Here is a 7,021-nt window from a genome sequence, read left to right as displayed (position 1 = left end):
TCATGGCCACAAGAATAGCAAGCATCATGTTCATCAAGGGATATTTCAATCAAATCATCGGAATCATAATTATCTATAGATTCATGCATATCATTATTTTCTTCCTCCATAGATTCCTGCGAAATATTAGCTTCTTCTTGGACAGCGGAGGAGTCCTCAATATATGGTTTAACATAGGCATTGGAAGCATAATTATCATAACAATATTTAAGTATGGCAAAATTTTCAGATTTGTAAAGAGTAGCACCATACGTTTCAATCAAAGAAGCAATTTCATAAGCACCCTTAAAAGCAACAAATTCTTCAATTTGCTGAACATCATAGTAATTATAAACTCCCCTAGCATATGAAGATACGATTCCATTATCACTAAACTCACATTGGTAGGGAAGGTGTTTCTTAATGTTTTCAGAGCAACAAGTAAAATCATAAATTTCACAAAGATTCCAAGCATAACACATCAGTTTGTTTATTTGATTCCATAAGAGTCTCCCTTTTTCAGACAAACGGTGACGCACAAAATGAGCATGCTCATCTAAAGATTTCCCATCAACTAGGCTAGTTGGGGTTTCACACGAGCGCACAGGGATCGAAGATGATCCGAGTAGAACACTTTAAGTGGATCCATATCAATAGATTCTTAGCAAGCAAAGATGCAAGCAAATAGAAGGCACGTGGAAACACGAACAAAAAGGCATACGGGAAGAAGGCGAATAAAACGGCAAGGGTGAAGTGGGGGAGAGGAAAACGAGCGGCAAATGGAAAATAATGTAATGCGAGGGAGATGAGTTTGTGATGGGTACTTGGTATGTTGACCTTTGCGTAGACTCCCCGGCAACGGCGCCAGAAATCCTTCTTGCTACCTCTTGAGCACTGCGTTGGTTTTCCCTTGAAGAGGAAAGGGTGATGCAGTAAAGCAGCGTAAGTATTTCCCTCAGTTTTTGAGAACCAAGGTATCAATCCAGTAGGAGGCCACACACGAGTCCCTCGCACCTACACAAACAAATAAAATCCTCACAACCAACGCAATAAAGGGGTTGTCAATCCCTTCACGTCACTTACGAAAGTGAGATCTGATAGATATGATAAGATAATATTTTTGGTATTTTTATGATAAAGATGCAAAGTAAAATAAAAGGCAATAAAAATAGCTAAGTGTTGGAAGATTAATATGATGGAAAATAGACCCGGGGGCCATATGTTTCACTAGTGGCTTCTCTCGAGAGCATAAGTATTACGGTGGGTAAACAAATTACTGTTGAGCAATTGATAGAATTGAGCATAATTATGAGAATATCTAGGTATGATCATGTATATAGGCATCACGTCCGAGACAAGTAGACCGACTCCTGCCTGCATCTACTACTATTACTCCACACATCGACCGCTATCCAGCATGCATCTAGAATATTAAGTTCAAAAGAACAGAGTAACGCTTTAAGTAAGATGACATGATGTAGAGGGATAAACTCATGCAATATGATATAAACCCCATCTTGTTATCCTCGATGGCAACAATACAATACGTGCCTTGCTGCCCCTACTGTCACTGGGAAAGGACACCGCAAGATTGAACCCAAAGCTAAGCACTTCTCCCATTGCAAGAAAGATCAATCTAGTAGGCCAAACCAAACTGATAATTCGAAGAGACTTGCAAAGATAATTAATCATACATAAAAGAATTCAGAGAAGATTCAAATATTGTTCATAGATAAACTGATCATAAATCCACAATTCATCGGTCTCAACAAACACACCGCAAAAGAAGATTACATCGAATAGATCTCCACAAGAGAGGGGGAGAACATTGTATTGAGATCCAAAAAGAGAGAAGAAGCCATCTAGCTAATAACTATGGACCCGAAGGTCTGAGGTAAACTACTCACACATCATCAGAGAGGCTATGGTGTTGATGTAGAAGCCCTCCGTGATCGATGCCCCCTTCGGCGGAGCTCCGGAAAAGGCCCCAAGATGGGATCTCACGGGTACAGAAGGTTGCGGCGGTGGAATTAGGTTTTTGGCTCTGTATATGGTAGTTTGGGGGTACGTAGGTATATATAGGAGGAAGAAGTATGTCGGTGGAGCAACGTGGGACCCACGAGGGTGGAGGGCGCGTGGGGGGGGGGGGGGGGTAGGTGCGCCCCCTACCTCATGCCTTCCTGGCTGATGTCTTGACGTAGGGTCCAAGTCCTCTGGATCACGTTCGTTCCGAAAATAACGTTCCCGAAGGTTTCATTCCGTTTGGACTCCGTTTGATATTCTTTTTCTGCGGAACTCTGAAATAGGCAAAAACATCAATTCTGGGCTGGGCCTCCGGTTAATAGGTTAGTCCCAAAAATAATATAAAAGTGTATAATAAAGCCCAATAATGTTCAAAACAGAATATAATATAGCATGGAACAATAAAAAATTATAGATACGTTGGAGACGTATGAGGGAGCAAGCCGTATCCAAGTCAGGTGGTCGTTGCACCAAGACCACCGCCCGGATGTCCGCCCGTAAACCTTCCACAAAACGGGTAAGGAAGTAATAAGGATGAATTGAATCTGAATAAGAGCTTAAATTGTTGATGATGGATTCGAACTGCTCAATATAATCACTAACAGTAGATGTCTGTCGTATGGTGTAAAACTGGCGAATGAGCAACTGGTGCCAATCGCGACTAAAACGAGTGCAAAGCAAGGCAGTAAAAGACTCCCAATCAAACTGTGACAATTTTTTTCTGAATAGTTTGCAACCACACTGACGCTGCCCCTGAGAAATTGAGCGAGGCCATGGGTACCCAAAACGACTGGTGTATGCCAAACATGTCAAAGTACTGCTCGCACAAGGCCTTCCAGAGGCGTGGGTTGTCCCCAGCGAACACGGGAAACACAATGGAAGGGTGCGCCTGGCCCAATCCCGTGAGTAGCTGACTAGCATGCGTGAAAGGTGAAGAAATAGTAAACTGAGGACTGTGAGTGATCTGACCGTTGTTCGGGAGCGGCAGCGGGGTCATGAAAGACGCCGGCGGCGGCTCCCGTTGTTGATTTGCAACGTCGCGGTCATCAGACCCATGGAGAAGATCCGCCGCGCCAGCTGTGGAGTCCGGAAGGGCTCCGAGAGTCGTAGGCTGCTGCAGAGGAGCGGTGCCCGAGTGGTTGTCGCCGCCCTCCTTCGGTGGCGCGGGCCACGCCTGTTGGAGAACCGTCACCGCGTCACTCAGATCCGCGACCCGACGCTCCAGATCAGGGCGCCAAGAGAGTAGATCATCGATCTTGGCGTTGGTCACCTTGCTAGCCACCGTGTTCGCCTCCAGAGTGGTGTCGAGCTTGTCCAAAAATGCCTTGATGGCCGGATCCATCGCGACGAGTTGTTGCCTGGCCAGATGCGAGCTCCGGGTGTGGATGAACTGCGCCAGATCGAACGCAAGGAAGAGGTGGTGGATGTCTCTGATACCAGATGTGAGGTACAGGATATAGAAGTGGCTGGTGGGATCGATCTATTACAACTCTCTAAAGTAGTAGCTGGTACAAATCGAATTACAGAGGAATGGAGTGTTCTTGCGCGATGAACTAGGTCAGATAGCCGCCGCCGCCGGGTTTGGTGATCCCTGGATGCCCTCGCTTGTGAGTGAGATGCGCTTAAGTAGTGGTGGTAGTCCTGGGCTGGGCCGTCTTCCATTCAGGGCCGAGGTATCTGCTGTTGGGCTTGCGGGCGCGGCTAGGCCGCGCCTGTCCAGGCTGGGCCGCGTCTGCTGGTGGGGCTTCCTCGTCAGGGGAGCTGACACAGTTCCTAGCGGCAGCAACAGTATGGGGCACGGGGCGGGCGCACGGACACGGCGCGGCCGGCCGACGCAGTTAGCGCGCGGGAGGGGCGGCAAGCAAGTCGGTGAGGCCCAGGGGCGGAGCGCGGCTGGCCGGCGGAGCTGTAGGCAACGGAGGGGAGGCGTCCGAGGCGTAGCCGGTGGCGGCGGCACTGCAGCGCGAAGTAGGGGCGCGTACGCGTACACTGAGCTTCGGCCATGGCGGCCGCCGACTCGTAGAGGCGACTACGACGACGGATCGAGACCGCGGTCAGGGGGATTCGGAGGAGGAGCTCACCATGGAGGCACAAGTAGGCCTGGTGGGACCTTAGGAGCGCAGGATCAGACGAATTTGAAGAAGAACGTCGGCGGCGACGGAGGAAGATGAAGCTCGATCCGTACGATGCAGAGGCGTCGAGCTCGAACGGGTGGCCGTAGAGGACGTAGACGAACTCGTCGGAGCTCCTGGACGCGACCTCAAGGCGCGGGGATGACGATGGGCGCGTCGACGAGGTCGGCCATGGCGACCACGAGCTCGAGCGCATCCAAAACGATGATGGTGAGGGAGGGAGCGAGGGGAATTAAGCTAGGGTTTCGATCTAGGGTTCCAGGGGGTTCGGGGATGGCCGCACGTGGCTGGGGGACGGCCGCCACGCCCTCTCCGTTTTCCTGTAGCGAGAGGAGGGAGATGAGGAGAGGTGGGCTGGGCCACTGTAGGTTGGGTGGGCTAGGCCATTGTAGCACTAGGTTAGCCTTTTAACACATTCCTTTTCTGTTCCTTATTTTCTTTACTGCTTTTTATTTAATTGTAAAACTAAATGAGTTTTTCTAGAGATGAGACTTGTCGCATAAATCAAGCACCTTATTTCTAGGAGACACAAAAAGTTTGAGGCCAAAGGAAGTTGCCTAACCATTTGTATAAATTGAAAAGGCTAAGTTCAAATGCTGCTGGACCACTAAATAATTTCCAGGAGCACTTTCGGAATCCAAAAGAGGTTGGTTCCAACATGACAAACACCTAGGGATTATTTGCCACACCTTGGACATTTTAGTTTTCAGGTTTGGAAAAAATGAATTTTTGACTTTTAGATTGGATTTGAATTTGAATTGTGATTTGGATCAAGTGAAGATTAGCAACAGTAACATGATGACATGGCACCATTAACAGGGGATTACTGTAGCATGACACTGGGGGTGTTACAGTTCACGAGTTCAGGCATATGGCAAACATAATGGCTGCCTGGCTGGTAGCACTTCGGTGACATCTTCTACTGATGTTCCAAGAGGCCATGGGATTAAAGACGTCATCAAGTTGGCTGGGCAATCTGGGGCGAAGGAATGCAGCGATCTGTTCTTCACGGTCACCAAGCTTTTCATGAATGTGGATTATAGAGAGATGTTTAGTGCTTTGGAGACCAATGAAGGAAGGCTCAATTGGCTGAACATGATGCATGAATAGATGAAGAAGAATTAATATATTTGCTTCTCTCTTAATACTAATCTTTTTCCGAGATATGAGATAAGACTCATTTTCCCACACTTTCAGAATTAAAGTAGAAGTGAGACTCGATTCTTGGTGGGTTGGTTTGCAACCTTGTACGCCCACTACTAAGGAGAGTTCTCGTGTGAGGTACTAATCCAACATTATTATGAACTCACTTTTTTTGTGTATATATGATATGAATGGATGGTAGGACTACTTCATGTTTTACAGTATACTAACCTTTACATGTCTTCTGAAGCACAGAAAAATTTGGAAAAAAAATCTGAGCATATCTTTATCCGAGGGGAAAGCTTTTGTCTTCACTTTTATTGCTGCCCTTGGGCAGAACGAGTTGGCTCTAGGTAACTGTACTGTTCATCTACTGCACATAATTTTTCATCCATCATAATTTGGAAAAATCTGGTTATTTCTTCATTCTTTAGCCTGAGAAGCTACTTTTGACGAATTAAAGTTGACAGTCGAGATATTATCTTGATAGGCAAAGCATTTTTGTAGTCTTAGAGTCAATTATATCTCCCGAATTGATGGTGTTTTCATCTCTTGATAACAATTTGTAGTCGTGTTGATTAGTTACCAGGTTTCTCATGTTCTTGTGCATGCAGACTCCTGCAGTTCCAACCCTGCAACAGCAGCCATTCCTTGGGAATGGTCAACAAACCTAAGTGAGTTGTTTGGAACCACTTCTTGCAGAGAAGCTTATGTTTGATGCCTTTTTGAGGCATTTGACTTTCTTGTCCACTTTAATGAAGTGAGTAGTTGCTTAGTTCTGAAGTCTGAACTCAGCTATGGTTCATACCATTCTTGATGCCATGGTTACTGAAGTGATTGTACACTCCTGCAGGCCTGTGCTGGTGACATGCATGCGTTGCAATTCATGGAGATGAACCCCCAGACCGACCATGAGAATGGCGATCAGGGTCAAGTCGCCGATACTGGTGTGGGATTTTCTTTGATGTACGCCTTCGCACCACTCACACACACACACACACCATTATGGCTGTTAGTGGTCATATATTTTTGGCTGACCACAACCTATTTTTCGGTGGGTTAGGTTCAGTTATAATGCTACATGTAAGAGTCAGATGTGCCCCTAGGTTTGAAGAACATAGAACCACCACTGGACTGCGATGAGCTTCAACCGGTAGTTTGTTCGCCAATCTACTGAGTGCTGTGAGCTTGTTTTGCTTAGATAACTGTCATTCAGTGTAATGTGCCTTGAGCTTTCCTACTCGTAAAAATAGAAGTTTTCCTACCCAGTAGTGCATCCCAAAGGGATCTTGTGTGTATAACTGTCTGCCTTGTACATACAACATTTGGCTTGGGCTTGAAGAGTTGCCCTATCTCTCCCTCCCTCCCGCGCCGCCACCCGCGAGGCGGCCGGGGAGGGCGCCCCGATCTCCTCCGCCCGGCCCCCTCTCCCTCCCTACTCCCCCTCGCCGCCGCTGGAGGGCGCGGCCGGGCGAAGCCCGGTCTGCGCATGCGGCGGCGAGGCTTCCTTCGTCCCCTCGCGCGGGTGGTCAGGCGCGGGCCAGATCTGCCGGGCCTGGGCGCCGGATTGGTTGGCGGGTGCGGCGGCACGGCGTGCTGCGGAGTGGTCGGCGACGAGCTCCTGGCGGCGGTGCGGCGGGCGTCATGGTGGTGGTTCTAGCCTCTTGGCGCGCGAGGCTGACTCCGGGGCGGCGGCGCGGGCATGGACTCATGATCTGTTCCTGTGGGCGCGGCCTCGGCCTCCC

At 48.3% G+C, this 7,021-nt stretch overlaps 1 long non-coding RNA gene across 1 annotated transcript; it reads right to left on the bottom strand.

Moving 5' to 3' along the window:
- Nucleotides 1-1,682: 1,682 nt before the first annotated feature.
- Nucleotides 1,683-4,433, bottom strand: LOC141021188 (uncharacterized). Its single transcript, XR_012181326.1, has 2 exons — nt 4,083-4,433; nt 1,683-2,504 (listed from the first exon to the last, which is right to left on the bottom strand). It is a non-coding gene; the product is annotated as an uncharacterized lncRNA (long non-coding RNA).
- Nucleotides 4,434-7,021: the final 2,588 nt, after the last annotated feature.

Source organism: Aegilops tauschii, chromosome 4, assembly GCF_002575655.3.
Source record: "Aegilops tauschii subsp. strangulata cultivar AL8/78 chromosome 4, Aet v6.0, whole genome shotgun sequence".
NCBI lineage: Eukaryota > Viridiplantae > Streptophyta > Magnoliopsida > Poales > Poaceae > Aegilops > Aegilops tauschii.
This window is presented reverse-complemented; position numbering and strand designations above follow the sequence as displayed.